We start from the raw sequence: 26,128 nt of genomic DNA on the forward strand, positions 1-26,128 counted from the left end.
TTTTTTTTTTTTTTTTTTTTTTTTTTTTTTTTTTATAGTATGAGAATAGGTCATAAGGGACTTTTCAATGGGTAATGGACAGGGAAAATTAGCCATCAAGTGCACGTGGGGTGTTGCCAGGTGATAAATTAGCTACCTCATGGCCAATGGCAGTATCAATTAGCCTTTTCCCTTTTTTATATATATATATTTTATATTGAGAATAGGGCATGTGGCACATATCAATGGAATGAGTGAATGGAAAAAACTGGCCAGGAGTTGCATTGCGCGGCCAGGCTGTAGCTAGGCGGGGGAGGGGGTAAGGGAGGGGAGGTGGGGAGGCGAGGCAAACACAGAAAAATGGCTAAATTGGTAATACTGGATGCGAGTACTAGCAGTATTAGCATTGCTGCCTATAGCTACACACTGGCAGTACTGATAGATGATACGAGACTGCACTTGAAAGCCCGGGCGATATTAAAAATCCCTGGATCACAGAAGTGACACCCCACAGTGTGGTACTTATGTAACGAGTGTCACGGTAGTGACGGCCTGTGGGTAAGGGGTTAAAGGACTAATGCACATAACTGGTACCTGCACAGTTATTCACTCGATATCTTTATGACACTCATTTTCAATGTTTGGTTGCCTGTAAATAATGCAGGTTGCGATATATAACACCACAACTCACGTGTTATTTTGGCATGGCTAGATCAGGACTGAGGCATCTTAATTCGTAACTGAAAGGATACAAAGAGTGCGCACAGCTAATACCTGCACAACCTTTCACGCAATGTCTTTATTTAATTCTTTTTAATGCTGCCTTGTATAATGTGTGAATTGCTATTCACACTTTTTGGCGAGGCTAGAGCATCACCAAGTGAAGGCACGTGAAACTGTTTCCTTGATCATGGGAACAACTGAATCAGTACATGCCATATATGCAGCTCATGTTAGATTTCATTCTTCACTTAATTAATGGATGAATTGAAGAGTGAAATTTTGAATCATTTCATAATTTTGCAGTGTAAATCTGAATCATCACAGAAAAGAGCCATCATATCTGGAGGATTTCCTGTTTATAGCCAGTTCAGAACAAATAATGGCCATGATCTTTTTATCAGAAGATCCTTAATGAAGACCTGTGTTTATGTTTTGCGTGGCAGCTGTAATTTATAGGTTCTATGTAGCCAGACTGTGTTTGTGAACAGAAACCAAGTGGTCCTAGGTGCATTTTAAATCCTTAACTCTGGCCTCAGCCCATTGAAAACCATGAGTTTGTAGTATAAAATTGGAGATTGGTAGATTTATGATGTGCTCGAAAGTCACGTTGTCCAAATTTAACCCATCACGTCCATCATATTTCCTGCCAACCCTTCTCCTGGCCGGGCATTCATGAGAAAATCATCTATTTTTAAATCTTCATATCACAGCTAATATTTAACCAAAAATAAAAAAAGCTGTCATAATACTCATCAATCTTTCGACTTCAAGCTGATGGCCCCAAATTGTCTGTGAAGGGTGTGTAGTCAGAGAGGGTCATTGGGGAAAGGGGGCATTTTTTTTTTTTCCCCATATGCGTGACATGCAGTGACACAACGAAGGCTTATACTAGCCTGCCACAGTAATTACACTTCCAGAAGACTGCAGTCCACCACAAGCACCATTTCCATGTACGTTTTTCAAAAATGTGGCAGGAATGCTGCTGAGTCTGGTAACTATAGCAACAGCCTTGCGGCAGGCTGCCTCAGGTACAGCACTTGCACGTGCTCGTCTCACCACTGCTTCTTTACACACACACACACACACACATACACACACACACACAGATGTATGTTTGGCTTGCATTGTCGCTCGATTCTAGCACCGCTGTGCCTTTAGAAGTCTGGGTATTACAACAACTATTACAAATACTGCTACCACTATTACTGCTACAACTGCCATTACCACAACTGCTGCTACTACTACAACTACCACCACTACTACTACTACTACTACTACTACTACTACAACTACCACTACTACTACTACAACTACCACTACTACCACTACAACTACTACCACTACCACTGCAGTTACTAGTACTACTGCAACATAAAACCTTAAAAAAAAAATATTGAAAACAAAATAGTTATTCATGTACTGTCCATAATCAAAAATATTTTCCACTCTAACAGAATTTTTTTTCCTGTGATTTAAACTTTTTCATCATAATAAATATAAACACACAAAAACTTTCAATAAAAAATAAGGCACTGAATTCACCATGAAACAAACTTTCTGCTTCCATTATTCACACAAATACTGTAGACAAAGATGTGGTGCGAGTCATCGCGTTTCCTCCTCCCTCCTCCACTCCACAATATTTTCCACTATAACAGAAGTTTTTTCCTGTGATTTGTACTTTTTCATCACAGCAAACATACACAAATACTTTCAATAAAAAATAAGGCACTAATTTCATCATGAAACAAACTTTCTGCTTCCATTATTCACATAAATAGACACAGCGGTGGTGTGAGGCTTGACACACCGCGTTTCCTCCTCCATCCTCCCTCCCTCCACCACCTCCTCCCTTTCTCTACTCCCTGCCTCCTCTTCCATCTTTTCATCCGTGCCAATCCCCCTCTCCAGGATCGTCAATACCCTCTGAACCATTCCCATCATCGGAAGTAGCAGATGAACGTACAGGGGGAAACGATGGAGGCACAGTGGAGGACTCATCCTCCACCCTCCACATGCAACGCATAAATATCGACACTAATTATGGCGGTTGCTTTCCTCAGAGCAAGAGTCACATTCTCCACCCACAGCTGGTGATAATGTCACTTCGAGTTCTCTCCCTGTCGCGCTATCACTAAGGCCTTTTCTTTTTTGGCCTTTGGACTTCATTGGTGCAGAAGTTGGCAGTTGCGGATGCTTAACCAAGGATCTGGATACGGAAAATTTTTGTGTAGGTCTATCCATTACGGAGGTACGCAGGTAACTGGAGCATGACTTGGATGCATGCAGGAGGGTTGCCAGTGGCTGTGTGTGGTGAAAGTAACCTGCAGAATATTTAAACAATGCTGCAAAACACTTGATCATGTATACATGTCACCCAATGTCCCTGGGTCGTCACATATAAATGTCACCAAGACACGATGGGTTAATCACACTAAATTTCAGTTTCAACACTGTGTATGTATGTATGTTGTGTGTGTATGTAAATATATACACTATATATATGTACAGTCACCCCACAAAGTATTGTGCGGGTATGGCACGATGATATTGGAGATGATCATTATGGCTTATGAATTCACAGTAAGATTTATTTGTAATCATTTTGCCATACATATAATAATAATATGGACTAGAAAATATCACAGTCAAGCCATGTATAGCATCCTTGAGAGAGCAAGTTTATCAGCTTGGGGAAAAAATTATTGTTCAGTTTCCAGTAGCCATCATCTGGTGACTCAAATTGCTTCGCGTCAAGTGTACACCGATACTTTTTGGTGTGAGCGTACATGCTGTATGTATGTATGGATGGATGTATATACAGGGAGGTCCCAAAGATATGAGCAGTTAGGTTCCATTTGGCATAGTCGTATAATGAAATCTCATATAACAAAAGGCGTAACTAATGATTTAATATTGGTTGAGTTCAAGGACCCCATCAAAGATAAGTTTTTAAGCTAAAATATATGATACCAAATGCAACAAACATAGTGTATCTATATTTCTGAACTGCAGAGAAAGCAACCTGAAAGAGTAAACAGTATGCAATTTTTTTTTTTTTTTTTTTTTTTTTTTTTTTAAATAACAGAACAGAGGAAGGAAAAACAAATGAATAAGAAAAAAAAAAAAAAAAATCCATACTCCAGATTACTGGTGTCCTCTGTTCATAAAATATCTGTAACAGTTAGACTTGAACAACTGTAGGTTGAAGTTTGGAGGGAAACAACTCTGGGAAGCGAGTTCCAGAGAGATGCAGCACAGGGAATGAAAGAATTCTGATAGGCAGAAGTTCTGCAATATGGCTGGGTGATATTCCAGTCATGAGTGCTACCAGATGCCCGTGTAGCACGAGGGAAGGCATGGAGAGGTGGCACAATGGATGCAACTTCGTCTGAGCATTTGCCATAAAAATATCTGTAAAATAATGCAAGGGAGGCAACAGTCCTTCTTACTTGTTGGGGTGGTAGTTTATTTGTAATGACAGAGTTGTTAGTAATTCTAACAGCTTTGTTCTGAAATTTGTCTAGTTGTTTTAATGCAACCTTTCCACATCCATTCCACAAGGGTGAGCAATATTCAAGCTGAGAGCGCACATGACTCTTATAAATTACAGCTAACTGCTCGTTAGTGAAGAAGTTACGGACTCTGTACATTAATCTAAGTTTCTTTGAGGCGGTTTTAGCAAGTGATCTAACATGAGAGGTCCAGCTGAGGGCATTGTTAAGTGAGACGCTGAGAATTTCAATACTTTTGGAGATGGGAATATTTAACAGTACTGGAGGTAATATAGAAATCTGGCAATATCTGTCTACTAGTAAATTGTATATATTTAGTTTTACTAGCATTAAATGAGACAAGGTTGTTTTTTCCCCATTCGCTGATCGTAGATAGGTCTTGATTTAAAGAGATGGCTGTACTGAGTTGAGAGTTAGAGATAGCGGACTTTGTAAATGGGTGTCAAAGTGTGAATGAACTATGATGTGTTGAGTCATCTGTATTTGAGTGGATGGGATTGTGGGTGACAGATAAGAGATCATTAATATGAATGAGGAACAGGGTTGGGGCCAGAACTGATCCCTGTGGCACGCCAGCGTTAATTGAGTGGAAATTGGAATGTACATCATCTACTTTTACTCTTTTTTTCCTGTCACTGAGATATGAGGAAATCAAAGGAATAAAAGACGTTAGTCCATAGCAAGGGAGTTTGGACAGCAGGGAACAGTGCCATACTCTGTCGAAAGCTTTAGAAATATCCAGGGCTACTGCATGAGTTTCTCCATATAGGTCAACTGATTGATGGATTGTATGAGTTAGGAGGTTGAATATGTCAGTGGTGGATCTTTCATGGCGAAAACCATGTTGTCTGTTAGTAATTAAGTTGTTTGATTCAGGATGTTTAACAATGTTCTTATTAATTAAAGTTTCAAATACCTTACCAAGAGGGGTCAGAGGAACGTCCATTCTTCAGAATTGGGTGGATATTGGCTTCTTTCCATGAATTTGGGAATGAAGCAGTATGTTTGCATACAGTAGTCTGAATAATTTAGCTAGAACAGAGGCAAGTTCAGGGGAACACTTTTTCAAAACAATTAGCGGAATTCCATCTGAGCCTGGAGTTTTGTTGGTGGGTAAATTGTCTAGGATGGATTATACGTATCTTGTCTGTGTTTTAAGTGGAACAATTTTGGGAGAGTCAACTTCTAGTACTGGGACGTTCTGGTTGGCATTGTCTATGGTAGAATTTCTGGCAAATGTACTGGCAAAAATATCTGCTTTTGCACGTGATGCCACACTGATTAAACATATAAAACGTGCTTAATGCTCATCTAGAGGTGGTAATGTTGTGTTGAAGGTGGGAAGCTGGCCTGGCAGTCGCCAGCTGAGTAGCTTTGTCAAATTCCCAAACCCATATTATTGTACCTGGCATGTTAAAAATATCACTTTTTGATCAGAATTATCGCACTCATAAATAAAGGCATCTCTTCACATAAATCGGTACTTACTGTGGAAGTAATATACAGTATTTATACGTGGAGTGATTACTTTCCGTTATTGAATTTGTTTAACTGTTAAGTACCTACCAGATTATACTGTAACACTGGTTATCATAAAAGTTACTAAATCCTACTCTTGTACTAGTCTTACAGTAGACTTGTAAATTTTGCAATCCCAATTTATTTTTCAGATTATGAAATTATGGAAGTTACCGCATTATCGCATATCGCAAAGTGTGCCAAAATGTCTCATTTTGCAATAATTATCGCATGTTCTGGCAACGCTGCAGCTGAGCAGTTGCGCTATTTCTCTCTGAGGTTGAGAGAAAACGGCGGTGACTGCGTTTGCTGGGATGACTGAGTTGGAATCCTCACACCTTGCCCCAGACTGAATGTCGTATCGAGATTGTATTTTGAAAATACAGTAGTCCCTACTTTACCCAGGTCGTATCATCGGTTTCTTGTATATCGAGTGATCGTATAACAGGACCTACCCGTATGTGTATATATATATACAGTACCCTCGCGTCCAACACGGTAATATTGTCATGCATGGGTCCCGTGTTGGACCAAAAACATGTTGGACAAACAACAGAGCTTATGGGGAAAAATGAATTAGGTCAGCAACCCTAGGAAAAGTCACCCTAAATACCTACCATATACCTATACATATATCGGTACTACTGTAATCATAATAAATGGTACTGTGCTATGAATGATAACTAACCTTTTAGGATAGTGTTGGTGGGCTTGCTGGGAATGGAAGGTGGTATCCAAGGCTGTAGTTAAGTCCTACTGGGTCCCCGGAGGATGGCTGCTGGCGTCACTAGCAGGTAATGGCTGTTGCTCCTCCTCAACCTCCCTCATAAATCCTTCGAAATCACACTCAGAATCACTATCTTCGTCCACAGCCATGGAAGGTCCTGCTTCTGCCTGTCCTAGCATTCTGTAAGCCTTCACTGCTGCCAGGATCTTGTCTTGGTTTTTTATTATGGTCCTCACGTTGGCTTCATTCATGTCGTAGGCCTTGGCAATGTCAACTTTCCTCTCCCCTTTCTTCTTCCTCTCGATGCTTTCTAGCTTGGTGGCCTGAGTGAGGTGCCGCCGCTTCTTGGGGTTCTCAGAAGGCTTCCTAGGCATCGTGATCAGGGTAAAATGCAGTAACAAGGGCAGAAAATGCAGCAAGAAAAAAGCACCTTCCAATGCGAATTATGCGACTGAGTGGCGCTATGGCAGGAGAAATTTAAACAAAACATCACGTGAGAGCAGAAGCGTTTTTAATTGGGCGACATCACGATCACCTCACGATAGTGGGTGGGGGAGGCTACTTGATCGGAAGTTTTTATTGGCTGTCAGCATCACGGGAACGTCCAGTATGACCGTGTTGGACCAGGGGTGATCGTGCTAGAGGCGAACTCTGTGGATTTCGCCCACTTCTCAGAGCTCCATCCGTGTTATGCTAATGCACCCGTGTTACAGTAATTAAACCGAATTAATACCACATTGAGTACACCGCTTCCCATCCGATCAACGAAGTTAAGCAACGTTGGGTCTGGTTAGTACTTGGATGGGTGACCGCCTGCGAACACCAGATGCTGTTGGCATCCCTACGTGTCAAGTGGGGTTGGGTCAGGATTAGTGCCCCTCCCTGTAAAACAATTAACTCTAAGCCCTTGGCCACCCCGTTTGGGATACATGGCGTCTGGCAATGAATGAATGAAAAAATGAAACTCTTACTAATTATTGCTGTCCGTGCTGGACACGAATCGTACTGGACAAACGCGTGTTGGACGCGAGGGTACTGTATACACACACACACACACACACACACACACACACACACACACACACACACTGTGCTCTCCTAACTCACTGTAATTTCCATCTGAACTCATGCCGTGAGTTGGAAAAACGTGAGTTAAAAAAACACACCTTATGGGGAAAAATATATTTGATTCTGCCATGGTGTCAGGTAGCCTAGTACAGTATAACATTAACGGAATCCCTCTTAACACCACTTAACACTAACATCCAGTCTCAGAAGTATGTACTGCATATCTTATAATGATAATAAACAATATTAAAAGACATTATATATCCTTGTATGATAATAAAAAAACAGAAAAGCATTTACCTAAATCCTACTGATGACAATGCTTACGTCGACGAGAGACGGGTAGCAGTTTCGGCACACTAGCCTAGTTGCAGTACTGGCCACTAGGCGTAGGTGGCATGGGTGGAGAAATCATTGTTCTGATTGGCTACACAATTACATGGACTGTGTGCTTAAATATGATTGGCTTCCGGTCGCGAGTTGCGGCTACAACACCGTGAGTTAAACATCTCCTCAGAAAAAAACATTTTCTAGTGGAAAAAAGCAAATTAAAGCATTGTCCGTAAGTTTGGTGGTAATGGTGACTTAGATAAGGACACTGTGAGTTAGATAATTCATGAGTTAGAAGTCCGTGAGTTATGTGGGTGCACTGTATATGTGTATAAAAATATGTCTATCTATATCTATCTATCTATCTATCTATCTATATATACACACACACACACACACACACACACACACACACACACACACAGAGCAATACATCATTTATTCAGACATAATTGAGTCAAAGGCATGTCCGGATAGTGGCAGCATCCGGATAATGAACAATATTCCCCCACGATACCCAGACCCTCACCTATACCCAACCTCCAACCTATACCTAACCTATTAGTCTGATCATTCAGGCATATTTAGACATCAAAACACACAGGGGAATATCCTATATACCCAGCCTAACTATGGCCAAATCCGAGTTTAATGAGGGAATTTGATTTTTTTTTTTTTACCAATTTTGATGATATTTTAGATTGTACCCCTAGGCTAGGGTGGGCTCTGAGTTACATTGTGCCCTGGTGTGGTTACTTTGGGCAAAAATTGGTAATTTTCAACTCATGTTTGCTTATAGAGACAAAAAATAAAAGAAAAAGCAAATGCATCAGAAGTCGACACCTTTCTACTTACCTGTGAGCATGTTTGTGAAGAGGTAGAGCCCTTTATGGCGTCATGGGAATAGGTTGAAGAGAGGTCATTTTTGGCCATTTTTTCGGGTCACTGAGTCCGTGGCTGCCTCGCCATTTGTCCTGCACACTCGCCACCAGCCCTGTGACGCTGGGTGACTCAGAAAACCATTGTGTGGGTAACTGTGCTTGGGAGGGCTGATACGTACTGCATTCCCACCTAATTCAAAGGCACAGAATTTGAAATCAAAGGGCACCTTCTGAGAGGTCTGTAGTAGGCTATTGATAGGTCCGCCTCAGAGGCTTTTAACCCCTAAAAGACAGGCATCGTAATGTTTTGACACGCTCAGGACGGGCATAATCGACTGGTGCTGTATGGTGGGGGAGGTGTGGAGGGGTGTGGGGTGGTGCTGGGATGGGGACTTGGTGCATGGGGGAGGTGTGGAGGGGTGTGGGGTGGTGCAGAGATGGGGACTTGGTGCTTTGGGGAGGTCGTGGATGGGGTGGGGGGTGATGGGTGGGGGTGGTATTTGGGGGGTTAGGAGGGGGGTGGGGGAAAAGGGTGGGGGTGGTGGTGGGGGTTGGAGGGGTGGGGTTATTTGGGGGATGTATTGGGTTTGGGGGGGTGGGGGTTTGGGGAATATGGGAGTGGTGGGGATGGGGGGAGGGCAGTAGGGGGTGGTGGGTGGTGGGGGGATGGTGGGGGGTGGTGGGAGGAGTGGGGGATGGTGGGGAAGCAGCTGGGGGATTGGGGATTGTGATGGGCATGGGGGATGGGGGTTAGGGGTGGTAGGGGGCTGTGGAGGGTATTGGGGGGTCTGTGTGGGGAACTGGGGGGGTGGTAGGGGTTTGGGGGTGGAGTCATGGGGGTGGTGGGGGGAGGGAGGGGGGAGGGATAGTGGGAGGATGGTGGCAGGTGGTGTGTGTGGGTGTGGTGGTATGGGGATGGGGAGGGTCGGGTGGGTTTTGGGGGGTGGGGGGGCGACTGCATATGTGGACATCTGTCTTTTTGGCCCTAGTACCCTTGGACAGCATATGCGGACACCTGTCTTTTAGGAGTTAATGGCGAAGGGGTTAAGTTTTGTGTTTAGGTTGATTTATAAACTGTTTGTAGACATACACAGTATTAATGTGCTTTAGTCATATGTGGGGTAAACATTGTCAATTTGGGGACAGTTTACTAAGTTTTATTTTTTCCAGACATATTTGATGATTTTCAGATTTTATTTTAGGATTTAGGTGAGTTATAGACTGCTTTGAGGCTTAGGCCAGCTTGTTTTAAAGCAATTTTAGGGTTTAGGTGAGGTAGAATCTTGTTTTAGGACTCATTTGGGTGGGTTTAGGACTTGGTTGGGGGGGGAAACCCAAGGTGCAAAAACGCATCCCTATACGTTACATGTTAAATCTACCCCAATATACGATACCCTGCCTAGCAATGGGCTTTTACTTAACCAATTTCATTGTAAAACTGGGGTATACCTGTAATGCTAAACACCAAGAAAACCATGCAGAAAAACCACTGAAAACCAGAAAACACCCTACCTAAACACTATTGTATGAACAGTATCCCTCCTTATTTTGGCAGTGTTTTCCAGTCATTCTGCCATATTTTGACAAAAAAATACATAGGAATATTCAAAATAATTTTCAGCACCAAGAAAACCATGCAAAAAAAAAAAAAATAAAAAAAAAAATAAAAAAAAAAAAAAAACACCCAACCTATACACTAATGCATGTACAGTACCCCACCAAATTTTGGCAGTTTTCAGGTCAATCTGCCATATTTAGACATCAGAACACACATACGAATATCCAGAGTAATGCTGAACACCAAGAAAACCATGAAAAAAAAAAAAATGAAAACCAAAACACATCAAACCCATACACTTCTGTATGTACTGTACCCCCTCCTAATTTTGGCACCATTTTCCAGTCATTCTGCTATATTGAGACACATCAAAACACACATAGGATTATCCATATTAATGCTAAACACCAAGAAAACCATGAAAAATAAAACACTGAAAACCAAAAAACACCAAACCTATACACTATTGTATGTACAGCACCCCTCCTAATTTTGGCTCTGTTTTCCAGTCATTCTGCCATATCGAGACATCAAAATACACATTGGATTTTCCACATCAATGCAAAACATCAAGAAGACAATGCATAAACCACAAAAATTCACAAAGAACCTGACAACAGTTTGAAAATCTGTAGTCTCTGATGGGTGGTTGCTCCTGGGGCTCACCAAAAAAAAAAAAAAAAAAAAAAAAAAAAAAAAAAAAAACGGCCAAATATGCTACCGGAAATTGATTGCATTGTTATAAATAGTATACAGTACCGTCATCTTCCTTGGTGTTTATACTCTGTGATAAGCTGATAAAAACACACAAAACTTTTAAGTAAAAGGACAGAAATGCAGCAAGAATAAAAGTGTTCAGGAGTAAAACTGACCTTCATATAACTTCCCACCATTTAGTGCAAAATTTTTCCAAGAGTTAAGCATATATCTAGATGCAGAATTTCATGAGCTTACTCGTGATCACTTTGGAATTTTGATGCGGCCAATAGTAGTCGAATAAATCGCAAAAGACTTTGAAAACTCACGAGTCAGTGTTATCACCACGGAGGAGGGTAGTGACTGAGGGAGTGATGGGGGAACAGGGAGGGTATGGAGGAAGGACAGGAGGAGGGGAGAAGCAAGGATGTGGGCAGGATTCTCCCCCTTCAATCAATAGGCAGACAGGCATTTTTACTGTACGTTTAATCGTGGTTTTGCGGTATGTTAGACGCCAATTGACCATGGGGAAACACGACTCACTGTGACCGGGGGACTTTTTATGTTTGGTAGAGGGGCGGACGGTCGCTGTCGCCGAACATGTGCTCATGGCTTGTCGTCTGTGTTCGATGGCTGTGGCGGTTGGGAAAGACTCAGCTCGTAAACCGTGTGATATCGGACATTCGGTGGGGATGCATATGGATGATTTGACACTTTTGACATCGCTTGCGCGTTAGAGTCATATGGCTTGTATTACTTGAGTGCTGGAGGTTCTTTGGGAGTGATAGGATGAATGCACAACTTTGACCATTCAATACAGGGGCAGAGAGACATTTTATCTCTGGTTGTGGGTTATGGACTATTTCCTGCTCCCAGCTCGAGCCCAGCAGCCACAATGAGGAATGTTTGAACATGACGGCTGGCCAGCCGAAGTTCTCAGAGACTTTTACGTCTGGATAATAGCAAGTACTGTAAATCTGGATAATGGTTTAACCCCTACATGCCAGGGTTTTTCCAATGTTGCACATACCTCCCTATGGGTGATATCCATGATGGAAAAAAAATCCTTATTTCAGACCCTAATATCTGCCAGACTATAACAGCTAGAGGAAAAACTAAAGGTACTGTACTGTACATAAGAATCATCAACTCTTCCTCTTTCAAATGAAATTATCCCCATGTCTCCAGGTGGTCCCATTGATGAGTAACGATAAGTTAGAGTTCAAAGGTTGGGGGGATGATGCATGCGGTTATACAAGTCAACCGGCATTGATCCGCACCCAAAATCTTGACGGCTATACACGTCAGCCGGCGGTTAGGGGTTAATAGAGCCAAGGTCCAGCATCAGGATAATGAACACGTCTGGATACTGAGCATCTGGATAAATGAGGGACAACTGTATATATATATACACACAGTAAGACCTCACTATTATGGACTAATTGGGGCCCAAACCATTCCGAAAAATGTGAAATTCCGATAAAAGTGACATCCGGACTTCCCCCTGCTAATCCGGACTTTTTCCGATATATCGGACATTAGTCCGGATTGCGTGAACGGTTTTTAGATTGTTTTGTCTACCATTGCGATACTGTACTGTACCTTCATTACATTAATCAAATGGTATAATATATATAATAATACAGTACTGTACAGTGATAAAACATGTCTTATTTACCTTATTGTGGTGAACATAGCTAAAGTGGTCAGGCAGTCCAGACTGCTTCTGGCTGTATCGGACTTTTTCCAACATACAGTAATTTAGTCCAGTAGCTCCTAGAGTCCGATAAAAGCGAATTCCGGTCTACTGAAGTCCGTTATATTGAGGTTTTACTGTATATATATATATATATATATATATATATATATATATATATACATACGGTACCCACGTGTCCAGCACAGTAATATTGTCATGCATGGGTCACGTGTTGGACCAAAAACGTGTTGGACTAACAATAGAGCTTATGGGGAAAAATGAATTAGGTCAGCAACCCTCAGAAAAGTCACCCTAAATACCTACCATATACTGATACATATATTGGTACTATTGTAATTATAATAAATGGTACTGTGCTATGAATGATAACTAACCTTTTAGGATAGTGTTGGTGGGCTTGCTGGGAATGGAAGGTGGTATCCAAGGCTGTAGTTAGTCCTACTGGGTCCCCGGAGGATGGCTGCTGGCGTCACTAGCGGGTAATGGCTGTTGCTCCTCCTCAACCTCCCTCATAAATCCTTCGAAATCAAACGTCCCTCATAAATCCTTCGAAATCACACTCAGAATCACTATCTTCGTCCACAGCCATGGAAGGTCCTGCTTCTGCCTGTCCTAGCCCTGTAATCCTTGGCAAAGTGCATGCTTCTCACACTGTTGCCAGAGCCCCATTTCGTGACTGTGGAAAGTGATCGCTATCACTGACTCGGTAGAGAATAAGGAGAAGCAACTTTGTTTATAAACTGGTACGCACGCCGATGAGAAGGGTTTCAAAACGATTGATATTTATTCTAAAGTATTAATATGTATTCAGTGTCAGGCTAAATGTTCAATGCTGTAGTACGATACATTCTCTGTCGAGTCGCCTGGGTTTTGGTCACACTGTTTTCCCCATCGTATGCTTGGCAGGAATCCATCCAAATGAATTCCAAATGCCCGTGGTATCGTCGGCAATTTTACCATGTTACCGTTCTGATTTACCATCGTATCCTCGGCAAACCTGGTATGAAGTGCCGTGTGATAGCCTTCGGCTGCCAGGATCTTGTCTTAAGTTTTTTTATTATGATCACGTTGGCTTCATTCATGTCGTAGGCCTTGGCAGTGTCAACTTTCCTCTCCCCTTTCTTCTTCCTCTTGATGCTTTCTAGCTTGGTGGCCTGAGGGAGGTGCCGACACTTCTTGGGGTTCTCAGAAGGCTTCCTAGGCATTGTGAGCAGGGTAAAATGCAGTAACAAGGGCAGAAAATGCAGCAAGAAAAAAGCACCTTCCAATGCAATTATGTGACTGAGTGGCTCTGTGGCGGGAGAAATGTAAACAAAACATCACGTGACACCAGAAGCGTTTTTAATTGGGCGGCATCACGATCACGTCACGATAGTGGGCGGGGAAGGCTACTTGATCAGAAGTTTGTCATTGGCTATCATCATCATGGGAATGTCCAGTATGGCCGTGTTGGACCGGGAGTGATCGTGCTAGAGTGAACTCTGCGGATTTGGCCCACTTCTCGGAGCTCTGTGCGTGTTATGCTAACACACTCGTGTTGCAGTAATTAAATCGTATTTAATAATACTAATTAATTGCTCACCGTGCTGGACTCGAATCGTGCTGGACTAACGCGTGCTAGACGCGAGGGTACTGTATATATATATATATATATATATACTGTATATATCAGTAGGATAGAAGTTGTGGAAGCAATGAAGAAAGTTAAACTGGTGAAAGCCCCAGGAATTGATGGAGTATGTGGTGAAATGCTGAAGCATGGGGGAGAGATAGTAGTAGAATGGATGTGGATGGTGTGCAGATTGGCCTGGGAGGAAGGTAGAGTCCCGGAGGATTGGAAGTCAGGTAAAATTATTCCCTTGTACAAAGGAAAAGGGGAAAAAGAAGTGTTTGGTAATCATAGGGGCATTTGTCTTCTTAGTATAATAGGAAAAGTGTATGGTAGGATACTTACTGACAGAGTTAGAGAAAGATCAGAGGAATTAGTTGGAGAAGAACAGGGAGGCTTTAGGAAGGGAAGAGGTTGTGTAGATCAGATATTCATTCTTAGATCTTTAGTGGAAAAGTTTCTAGAGAAGGGAAAGAAGTTGTATGCAGCTTTCATGAATTTGGAGAAAGCATATGACAGGGTGGATAGACAAGGATTGTGGGAAGTATTAAGAATAAATGGAGTAGATGGGAAGTTGCTGAATGCTGTGAAGAGTATGTATGATGGTGCTAAGGCTGCAATGTGTGTGGATAGTGAACTAAGAGAATTTTTCTCTTTGAAGGTTGGGTTGAAACGGGGATCTGTCATGTCTCCATGGTTGCTCAATCTGTACATGGATGGGGTAATAAAAGAGGTACAAGGTAGGGTAGTGGATGTTGGAGTGGCCCTGGTGAGAGAGGATAGTGTTTGGAAACTCCCTGTATTGTTGTTTGCAGATGATACTGTGTTGTTGAGTGAAGACGAAGGGGAGCTGCAAGGCTTGGTGGATGAGTTTGGGGGAGTGTGTAAGAAAAGGAATCTAAAGGTGAATGTAGGGAAGAGTAAAGTGATGGTCTTTGAGAGAGGTGAAGTCAGCGAATGTATAGCGAGGTTGGATGGTGAGGAATTTTAAAATGTGAATACGTTTAAGTACTTGGGTAGCATGATGAGTAAGGATGGAGGTTTGGAGGGTGGAATGCTTGAAAGGGTACAGCAGGGAAGAAAGGTTGCTGGTTCTTTGAAAGCAGTGATAAGAAACAGGGATGTGAGCATGGAAGTGAAAAAGTTGCTACATGACAGTATTGTGATACCAACTCTAACGTATGGAAGTGAAGCTTGGATGTTGTTGGAAGGACACAAGTCAAGAGTGAGAGCAGTGGAAATGAGTTATTTAAGAGGAGCCTGTGGAGTCACATGGAGAGACAGGCTGACGAATGAGGATATAAAAGAGCATTGTGGCGTGGATGTGGATGTGATAGGAAGCGTTATGAGGAACACACTGAGGTGGTTTGGCCATGTGGAGAGGATGGAGGGTGAGAGACTGACGAAGAGAGTGTGTGTTAGTGAGGTGGAAGGAGGAAGAGGGAGGGGGAGGCCGAGGATGAGATGGAGGGATGGGGTGGAGAGGTATATGAGAGAGGGGGGTGTGAATTAGGAGCAGGGCAGTGAAATGGCGGGGGACAGGGCGACGTGGAGACGATTTGTTTGTGGCCACCCCAAATGGGATTGAGGTGTCTGGCAATAGATAGATAGATAGATATACTATATATATATATATATATATATATATATATATATATATATGTATATATATATTATATATATATATATGCACTATATATATATATATATATATTATATATTTATATATATATACTGTATATATATGTATCTATATATATCTGTCTATATCTATCTCTCTATCTATCTATCTATATATATATATATGTATGTATAGACAGTCAAGTTGTCTATGGCGCATGCTTCTATGGCACGGTTTCTATGGCACAACAAGGGGTATACCTATGGTGCAGGTGCATGAAGGTTTGAAACACCCCTCTTGCCTTGGAACCCCCCAACCCTACCCCTGCCACTTAAGCACTACCGTTGTCGGGGTCAGGTATGTACAGTAGTCACTACATGTTACAGTAAGACCTCACTATAATGGACTAATTGGGGCCCAAGCCATTGTGGAAAAAGCGAAATCCCGATAAAAGTGACATCCGGACTTCCCCCTGCTCCTCCGGACTTTTCCGATATATCAGACATTAGTCTGGATTGCACTAACAGTTTATAAATTGTTTTCACTACCATTGCAGTACTGTAGTGTTATACCTTCACTACATTAATCAAATTTTATAATATATATAATAATACAGTACTGTACACTGATAAACATGTCTTTTATTTGCCTTACTTTGGTGAATAGCTGAAGTGGTCAGGCAGTCCGGACTGCTTCTGGCTTCTTCGGACATTTTCCGATACAGTATATAGAAATTTAGCCCAGTAGCTCCTCGAGTCCAATAAAAGTGAATTCCGGTCTATTGAAGTCCGTAATATCGAGGTTGTACTATATGTTGAACCGGTATATATACGATAATTCGCAACAACGATAACAAAAAAGTTGCACCCCCAAATCCAGTTTGCAATGAATTTCCCACTACAATGATATTGCCGTCGGAAAATATCCTACAAAGCGCCAGGCACATGCAAGGTGACCGTCGCTTGTCTCGGGCAAGATGGTGGCCCCGGTGTGCAGTACATAGTTTTGGTTCAGTTGCATAGTCCCGCCATCCCTTCAAAGCCCTGTCTTTTTCACTTGTTCACGTGTGCCCCCCCCTTGCTATCAGCACCGCTCAGCCAGTATACATCGTGTAGCACCAGGCCAGTGTTATGCAAGTGTGATTATTGTGTTGTTGCAACAATTTACTGTACGTGAGTAACGCTGCCTGTATTGGTGTGATAGTGTTGGTTTTGGTCTTGGAGACGACTTGGAGTGACACAGGAAGTGATTAAGGTGGGTTGTCTTTTTTGTTTGACTGATTGCTTGATTGTTTGCATGTGGAAAGTGGGGAAAAATAGGGAAAAGTGGGGTGAAAAGGGGGACTTTGGGCAAACGTCCAGAACCAAATTGCATTTTTTCTGTATATTTATCCATTTGTATGGCGTGGTTTTCTGTGGCACAGGCTCGGTCCAGAACCATTTAGCCACGTCTTAGGCGACTTGACTGTGTGTATACATATATATATATATATATATATATATATATATATATATAAATACAGTAGGCTCGCACAGTGCGCGAGAGATTGGGTGGTCCACGACCTCGCGCACTGGGAATTCGCGTACTAGGAATACATAATCTTATGGGAATAATTACATATGGGCGGTACCCTCTCGTACCTGGACATTTTTTGGCCCTTAGAGACCTAATAAAGGTCATATGTTTCAGACATTGTACTAAACTATAGCTACAATAACAAAAATATGGGTAGTCACCTTAACAACAGTAGACAACAGGCCTGATGACATTAAATAACAGGGGTTCCGAGGCACGGCAACACCTACAGCGCCGCACTCCCTACCGCACCAACACTTCCCTCCACAGACTCCTCTTGATCACCTTCCCCAGGAACATCAAAGTCACTCACTTCGGCCATAAATCCTTCAAAGTCCAATGCTGACACTTCTGACATTGCATCCTCTTCATCCTCAGCAGGAACAGGAGCAGACGATGTCGCTGGTTCCGCAATTTCACCAACTTGAGCCCGCTGTGTGTAGCTTGTTATGAGCATCTGTCTTCTCCTGTTTATTTTTTCCCTGTGCCTGTCTGTTTAGAAACGGAAGAGTTTGTCGACACCAACCAGAAGTTCCTCCGTTCTTAGGTTGCTCACTTCCTGTTCCTTCGCCTCTTCCTTGAGCTTATCCACGGCAGCAAGGATCTTGCTTATGTTTGGCATACCCAGCTCAGTCCTGCCTTCCATCACACTAGGCTGCTCAACTTGACTCTGTCTGGCGTCGGGCTCTGCGTCAGCCTCATCTATCCGTTGCAACACTTCCTCGGGAGGCTGTTCCTCAGTAGCAATGTGCACTTCTTTTATGTCCACCAATGTAATGTCCTCGAAACCTGGTACAGCTTGTGCTGCTGTCAATGTTGTTGCCTCAGCCTCGGCCAGTGGTTGAACGGCCGTCTCCTGGGTGATGCATAAGTGAGGCACGAGCATTCGCCACGCGTGGTTCACCGTTGCAGGTGTAATCTGGTGCCAGGCTTGTAGGAGAAATTCAACTGCGTCCTTCACCGTAAAATTACGCCAAAATGCCTCAACAGTCATGGCATCTGTGGCAGGTCGCGATACAGGTGCTGGTGGAGGTGGAACGGGAGCAGATGCCTCATCAAGGTCTTCATCATGATCTTCTTGTAGGGCATGAAGCTCCTCTTGTGTATCGGTCTTCCTGCGTAAGTAGTCGTACACTTGCTATTGGTAGAAATGCTTCACAGTGACAATTAGTTCTTGATCCAGTGGCTACACTAGTGACGTTGTGCGGGGCGGCAGAAACACAACACAACAATCCTTATGAAGATCTTCAAGGTATGGAGGGTGACTTGGTGCGTTATCAAGCACAAGGAGCATCTTAAATGGAATGCCTGGTTCCCAACACTTGGCCCTGGCATCAGGGACACACCGCCTCGTTAACCAGTCTGCCATAATGTTCCCGGTCATCCAACCACTTGCGGACTTGTACCAATACACGCCACTTGCATCCATGTTCGTGAGGTTTTTGTAGCACCTTGGGTGTGAAGCTGTGTGTACAACAACTGGCCTCATCTTGTGGCTCCCAGACAGGTTTACAGCGAACATTATTGTCATCTTACACTTCTGGAGCTTGCGACCAGGGGCTTGTTTCTGTCTTTTAGCGATGTAAGTTGATTTGGGCATGGCCTTGTAATATAACGACGTTTCATCGATGTTGTAGATCTGGTCCTTGGTGTACTGTCCCTCTTCAATAATCGCTCGAAATATCGCAGGATAGTCTCTTGCGGCCAGCTCATCGGCAGAGGCACGTTCACCAGACACTTTCATGTAACGGAGTTCCTTGCGCTTGAGAAAACGGTCCAGCCATCCAACCGATGTCCTGAAAGGTTTTTCCACTTTTAACCTGCGAGATGCTGCCTTGTACAAGAGCTGGGCTTGGTTCCGAATAAATCTTCCATTCAGTGGAACACCTTCCTTTTCTTTCCTCATTATGAAGGTGGGAAGATAGTGCTCCATTAGTATCATAGCACGATTTCCCACCTGCGAAAGGCCATCTAGGTCAGAGGCACCGTACGTCTTCACTACAGCCTTTATGGCTTCACGGTTCTTCCACACAGTTCTCACTGTAGATTCAGCCAGTCCCAGGGTTCTCCCGATAGCAGTGTTTCCATGACCCTCCTCCTTCATCTTAATGATCTTTAACTTGGTGGCGTGCATCAGAAGTTTCTTAACTCTTGGGTTGGAACCATGGTGTGGCGAAGTACAGGCAAGGATGGAGAAGCACAAAAAACACCACACATTGTACATGACAGGTTAGCTGTAGAGAGCGGATCCGCACAGTGCACAAGCCAGGACTGTTATGGCGCACCGGCTCCCTTGTACCCCAAGCTGTGCAGTAGAATGCCCGGGAATTTCTGCGCATCAACATGACGACACATGACGCGCTGTGTGAGGGGTGGTTGCACACTAGTAGAAAATGGCATTTTTGAGCCACTCCTTGCCTCTGCCTCGCGTTCTGTGCGGTAAACTCGCGCATTGAAGGATTTTTGGTTATGATTTTTGGTCACTCGTGCACAATGCGAATCACGCACTGCGATGACACGCACTGTGCGAACCTACTGTATATATATACAGTATACATATATGTGTATATACAGTAATGCCCCGATATACAATACCTCTAGATGCGATACCTCGGCTTAGCGATGGGGGTACAAATTGCACCAGGCCCTGATACCTGATGGGTGAGCCCCGGTTTAACGATGGGCCCTCTGATGTCGTGCCTGCAGATGACGGGCCAACATTTTGAATCGTGCGTGTCCCCGCGCCCAGCTGAGCCCGCCCGCCTCCCAGGATGTGCAGAAACGCTTGCACAGGCCCCATACTCATCGCTTACCCCGCAGTCATCCATATCGCTCTTCTCATACCGGCCATCACAGAATGAGGATCTCCCTTACGCTCGCCCGCCACGTATCGTATTGCACCACCAACATTACGCAACTTGCTATCATAATGCATCATAATTGTGTTCGAGCAGTGCTTTGAGTAGAGCAGTGATTCTGATCGTGTGTGCGGTACGATATTGTGTGATTTTTAGGCAATATACTTGTAATCATGTCTGGTAAGGGTGCTGCACATGGTGGGGCTAGTGGTGGTGCTAGTGGAGGCCCTAGTCATGGTGGTAAGCGTCCTGCTAGTGGTGGTGCTGGTGATGTTCCCGCAAAGCATGTCCGAAAGACTGTGTCACTGGAGGTAAAATTGGACATCCTTAACCCCTAGGGTATGCAATTCCCCAGCCTCGACTGCCCCCCAGGACGCAAAAACCGGCCAATTTTTCGACTTCTCAAAGGTTAAAAGTTTTATGCCCGATTTATAGAGCTTGAATTTACACACCTGAAAACGCAAACCCCACCCTCCTAGACCCAATAGTTACCGAGCTATGGCCCGTCAAAGTTTATAATAGTTACCCGTCGCGGCCCTAGCGAGAAAGAAAATACACTGCTTGCACATGTTTTCTTCGCAACAATATGTACAAAAATCACCAAAATCAATTTTTTTTGGCGTGTATAGATGTTATAAACCATTGTAATGTGCATAGAAAAAAATAAAATAGTGACAAACCCCCCAAATAAATGATAAATAAAAATTATCCTTCCCTCTTCTCCTCTCCTCATACCTCCAATCCCCTCCCTCCCCTTCCCTTCCCTTCCTCTCCCCTCGCCTAACCTGCCCTCCCCTTTCCCCTCCCCCCTTCCTTCCCTGCCAAGCTGTCAAATCTAGCAAGGGAAATTGGTCATGAACCCCCCAATAAAAATATGATAAACAGTAAAAATTATCCTCCCTTTCTCTGCCCTCTTCAAACCTCCAATCCTTTCCCTCCCCTCCCCTTCCCTCCCCTCCTCTCTCCTTTCCTTCCCTCCCCTCCCCTCACCTAACCTCCCCTCCCCCCTCCCCTCCCCTCCGAGCTGTCAAATCTAGTTTTCGTTTCATTTCGTTTTGAAGGCTCCAACATGCTTCCATGCGTCGGCATAAATAAAATTTCTTTTTCAAGTGTGTTTCGACTAAAGACAGCTAAAATAATTGTGTGCATATCTGTATGCAGACACCAACAAATTACAGGTAATGATTAAAAATCACGTGCCATAAAGAGTAAAAAAAACGCAAAATATTCGAGGCCGGGGAGATGCTAGGGGGTGCGGGTGGGGGGGTGGGGGGAGCTGGTAAGGCCAGGAGGGGGTGGATGGGGATGGAGGGATGGGAGGAGACCACCACGAGACACAAAGAAAGGGTCGCCAAGTGGAGTACAGGGACATGGAGGGAGGGTAGGGGGGAAATACCCTTCCCCCAGTTGACTGGAAGGGGGACGTTGGGGGGATCCACATGGGAGGGGGGGGGATGCATGAGGAGGGGGTGGGAGGGGTTGTTGTGGTGGTGAGAATGGTGGGAGGTTGGGTAGTAACAAGGTAGTGGAGTAGAGGTACGTGGCGAGAGGGAGGTGGGGGGTACACCCCCCACCGCCTGGTTACGGGCCTGGATCCCCCCTCCGGTGCGTCCAACATCTAATTCTGATTGGTTAGAAGCCATCTACGTCACAGCTGGGGTGGAGCCAGCTGCCGCCAGTTTTTTGTGGATGTTGTACAATCGGTGTTGCTCGTCCTCTTAAAACATTGCGCAAAAAGCCCGATCGATGAGATTACCACTTGAGGGGTTAAGCGGCACAACAAAGGCGAAGGTGCGTGTTCTATCGCCTTGGCTCTCCACCTGGCTCAGTTGACTGTCTCCATCATCATCAGGAAGAAGGAGGCCATTAAGGTTGCTGCTGGGGAGGTTGCAACCTTATCCGCCTCCAGTATCACTCGCCAGCGAGAGTCTGCAGTGGAGGAGCTGGAGAGGATGCTGCACACATGGGTGGAAGATCAGAACCGGCGCAAGGCACCCATGAGCCAGGCTATTATTTGCACTAAGGCTCTCTCACTATGGGACGAACTCAAGGTAAGGCATGAGCTTGATGAAAGTGAGACCTTTAAGACTAGCCATGGGTGGTTTGACCAGTTTAAGAGGCGGGCTAATCTCCACCATGTGATGTACGGTGAAGCGGCAAGTGCAGATACAGTGGCGGCGGCTGCCTTTCCTGATGAGCTGAAACGCATCATCGCAGAGAGTGGCTGTAGTGCGAAGCAGGTCTTGAATTTTGATGAGACTGGGCTCTTTTGGAAGAGAATGTCCTCCAAGACATATCTTGCAATGGAGGAAAGGTCTACCAGGATTCAAGCCCTCGAAGGACCGGCTGACACTGCTGCTGAGGGGCAACGACGAGGGCAACCTCAAGTTGAAGCCGCTCCTAGTTACCACTCAGAGAACCCCAGGGCTCTGGTGGGGTATGTTAAGGAGAACCTTGGGGTTATCTGGAAGTAGAACAAGAAGGCTTGGTTGACATCAGATATTTGTTTGTCATATTTTCACTTGTACCTCTCTCGTGTGCTGAAGAGGTATGCGTCTCGTGAAAATCTGGCGAACAGATTTCTCCTGGTGGTGGATAATGCGCCTAGCCACCCGCCCGCAATGAAGGAATGGGCCAGCATTATTGAGGTGGTGTTCCTACCCCCCAACGCCACGTCTTTGTTGCAGCTAATGGACCAAGGGGTTATCGTTGCCTTTATAGCCTACTACCTCTGCCACACAATGAAGCAGTTGGTAAGGGCCTGCGACAGTGACAACAGAACAACTGTACAGCAGTTCTGGAGAGGGTACAACATACGCCACGCCCTGGAGAATATAACTGCAGCATGGGACCAGGTGAGCCAGGCGACGATAAACAGTGTGTGGCGGAAGCTGTGGCCAGAGTGCATGCACTCCTTCACCGGCTTCCCCGAGGGTGTGCAACCTCTGCCTGTCCAGGATGTGCGGCAGGACATTGTCGAGTTGTCACATGAGGCGGACTTTGGGGAGGTCGATGAGGATGATGTGGAGGAGGTTCTCGAGAGCCACAGGGAGAAGCTCAGCAAGAAGGAGCTCCTCAATATGGATATCGAGCGGGCACACCAGGAGGCAGAGAAGGAGGAGGTTGTGCCTGAGGTCCGAGCTCTCAACATCAAGATCCTCAAGGAGATGCTAACGAAGCTGGACGAGAAAATAGACCTTATGAAAACACACGACCCCCTCTCAGGACGAAGCAGGGACACAGCTAATCGGCTGGAGGAGGGGATGAAAGTGTACAGGATGATGCTGGGGGAGAAGAAGAGGGCAGCCAGGCAGACAACGATCACATCGTTCTTTAACCCTTACACTGCGGGCTTGTTTTGCTTTGACTTGCGGCTCCCGCGGGCATATTCGCGCTCCGACAGACTCTCTAAAAATATTTGCCAAAAATCAGTTATTAGTCCTAGAGTATTAAAATCACATATACTTATGGCACATACCTTCAGCTTTCTCCTTGGGTGTTTGTTGAGCCTTCGTCGAGTACCGTAGGACTTGTGGAGACCTCTGAAATTGGGTAACGATGTCTCCACTTTACACTTCCCAATAACCCGTAATATGATTACCACAGCCTGATATTATCACTAGAAACACTATTCTATGATTCTCAAATAGTTTGGAATCCATATTCCAAAAAAAAAAAAAACACTGTGAAAGCAATGAAAATTACGAGGGCGTATGACCATCCCACTTCCGATCGTTCGCCGCTAGTGTTGTCTATTATTCATAAAAACACTCACAGTTTATATTTCTGTTACTATATAACACTTATATATATCTACAGTCTTTATCCATAAGTTTCCTTCAGTAATAGTAGTTTATTGTCACTGTAGGGATTCAATTTCATTCAGTAAAATACGTAGCATTCACTTTCTCGTCCTGTATACTAGCATTGAGAGTGAATGTCACTTTTACCTTCACTCTCATAACTCATAGTATTCATACATGCTAGAGTGAAACTTTCTCTTTCATTACTCCTAGGGTATATACTCGTATTCTTATAATACTACTCATGTACATTTCTATTTACATTCTCTATTTTATTTACGTTATTTACATTTCTATTTTATTTATACTGTGTTATGCACTGTCACTTGAAGTAACTTATAAAACTATTTTCCACTGTTCACATATATTTACATTCATTACTTTCACTTGCTGTTTACACATTATTTACACGTTATTTACAATTCCACTTGCACTGTTTTACTTAGTAGAAAGATCGTGGTCACTCTTTTATCAATTGTCAGCCCTTTACCTCTTTCCACACGAGGTTTAGTAGGGGATAAAGGTCACAGGGCCCTTTGCATGGGGGTGAAAAGTGGCTGAAGTTAGCAGGAGCAAACAGACGTACCTTCACATTGGAAGATGACAGTGAACTGATAGGGGTGGGCCGGGGTGGCCTACTTAGGGAAATGCATTACTGCCAACGTCAGCCTCTTGACAGCAGCTAATATATAGCAGTGAAATGATTGGCAGGAAATCTAGACAATACATTATAAATTAGGTAGTTCCAGGTGAATGTAAATGTCACTTAGGCTTCTCCCTTCCCTCCTTATATGTATATTTATTACGAAAATAGATTATACGGCATTTTTCAAGGGGAAATAAGCAGCGAAAATTAGCGAACGAGTGCACGTGAGGTGTTGTCAGGTGATAATTAGCCAATTCCAGGTGTATGGCACTATCACTTACCTTATTTCTTTATTGTATATATTATTTGGTATAAGAATAGGGCATAGGGCTTATTTCAATGGATGAAATCAGTGGAAAATTGCAGGGAAGATTTACTTAGCGTAGAATACATTGTGGTGGCCTGCAATAATTAGGTAGTTCCAGGTGAATGTAAATACTGTATCACTTAGGCTTCTCCCTTCCTTTCTTATATATATTTTTATTACGAAAATAGATTATACAGCATATTTCAAGGGGAAATAAACAGCAAAAATTAGCGAACGAGTGCATGTGAGGTGTTGTCAGGTGATAATTAGCCAATTCTAGGTGTATGGTACTCTCACTTACCTTATTTCTTTCTTGTATATGTTATTTGGTATAAGAATAGGGCATAGGGCTTATTTCACTGGATGAAATCAGTGAAAAATTCCATGGAAGATTTACTTAGCATAGCACGGCCGGGCAGGTGAGAGGATAGGGTAATGGAGGGGGGGTAGGGAGGGGAGTCAAGAACGGGGAGAAATGGCTAAATTGTCAACAATGGATGGGAGTACAGATGAGATTAGGAGTGCTGACTAGTGTTGGACATTGGCAGTACTGGTAGATGATACAAGCCACCACTTGAAAGCCCGGGTGAATTCAAAATAACACAGAATCACAAAAGTGATGCCACGCGGTATGATCCCTTGCACCCAAGTGTCACGAAAGTGACGCCCCGCAGTTAAGGGGTTAAGCAGGCCCCCACCAGGCCAGCAAGTCGCACAGGATCTCCCCAGCCCTCGATGAGCAGAGCATCTCCCCAGCCTTCAACCAGCAGTTCATCTATCCAACCTTAAACCAGCTAAGAAACATTGAGGGAGACCTCCTGCCGAGGACGTGCTCTGCCCGTTGTGCTGGACCTAACCTCCAGCCGATTGACGTCTCCAGTGTCACCTGTGTCTGCAATAAGGCACTCTACCACTTCATCGCTGCCTTCCTTGTCCTACCCTCCATCTCCCACACCACTTCGGCCACTGTCTCTGTCTCCCTCGCCATGACGAG

General features: G+C 44.0%; 1 protein-coding gene and 1 pseudogene across 4 annotated transcripts in view; both read left to right on the forward strand.

The window, feature by feature from the left end:
• The window catches only part of Dhps (Deoxyhypusine synthase), a 257,857-nt gene that overhangs the window by 175,748 nt on the left and 55,981 nt on the right, over positions 1-26,128 (forward strand). The gene's annotated exons all lie outside the window — the stretch shown is intronic.
• Positions 7,182-7,297, forward strand: LOC145404185 (5S ribosomal RNA; annotated as a pseudogene).

Source organism: Coenobita brevimanus, chromosome 62 (assembly GCF_032717465.1).
Source record: "Coenobita brevimanus isolate Jiangsu-jjx chromosome 62, ASM3271746v2, whole genome shotgun sequence".
NCBI classification, from domain to species: domain Eukaryota; kingdom Metazoa; phylum Arthropoda; class Malacostraca; order Decapoda; family Coenobitidae; genus Coenobita; species Coenobita brevimanus.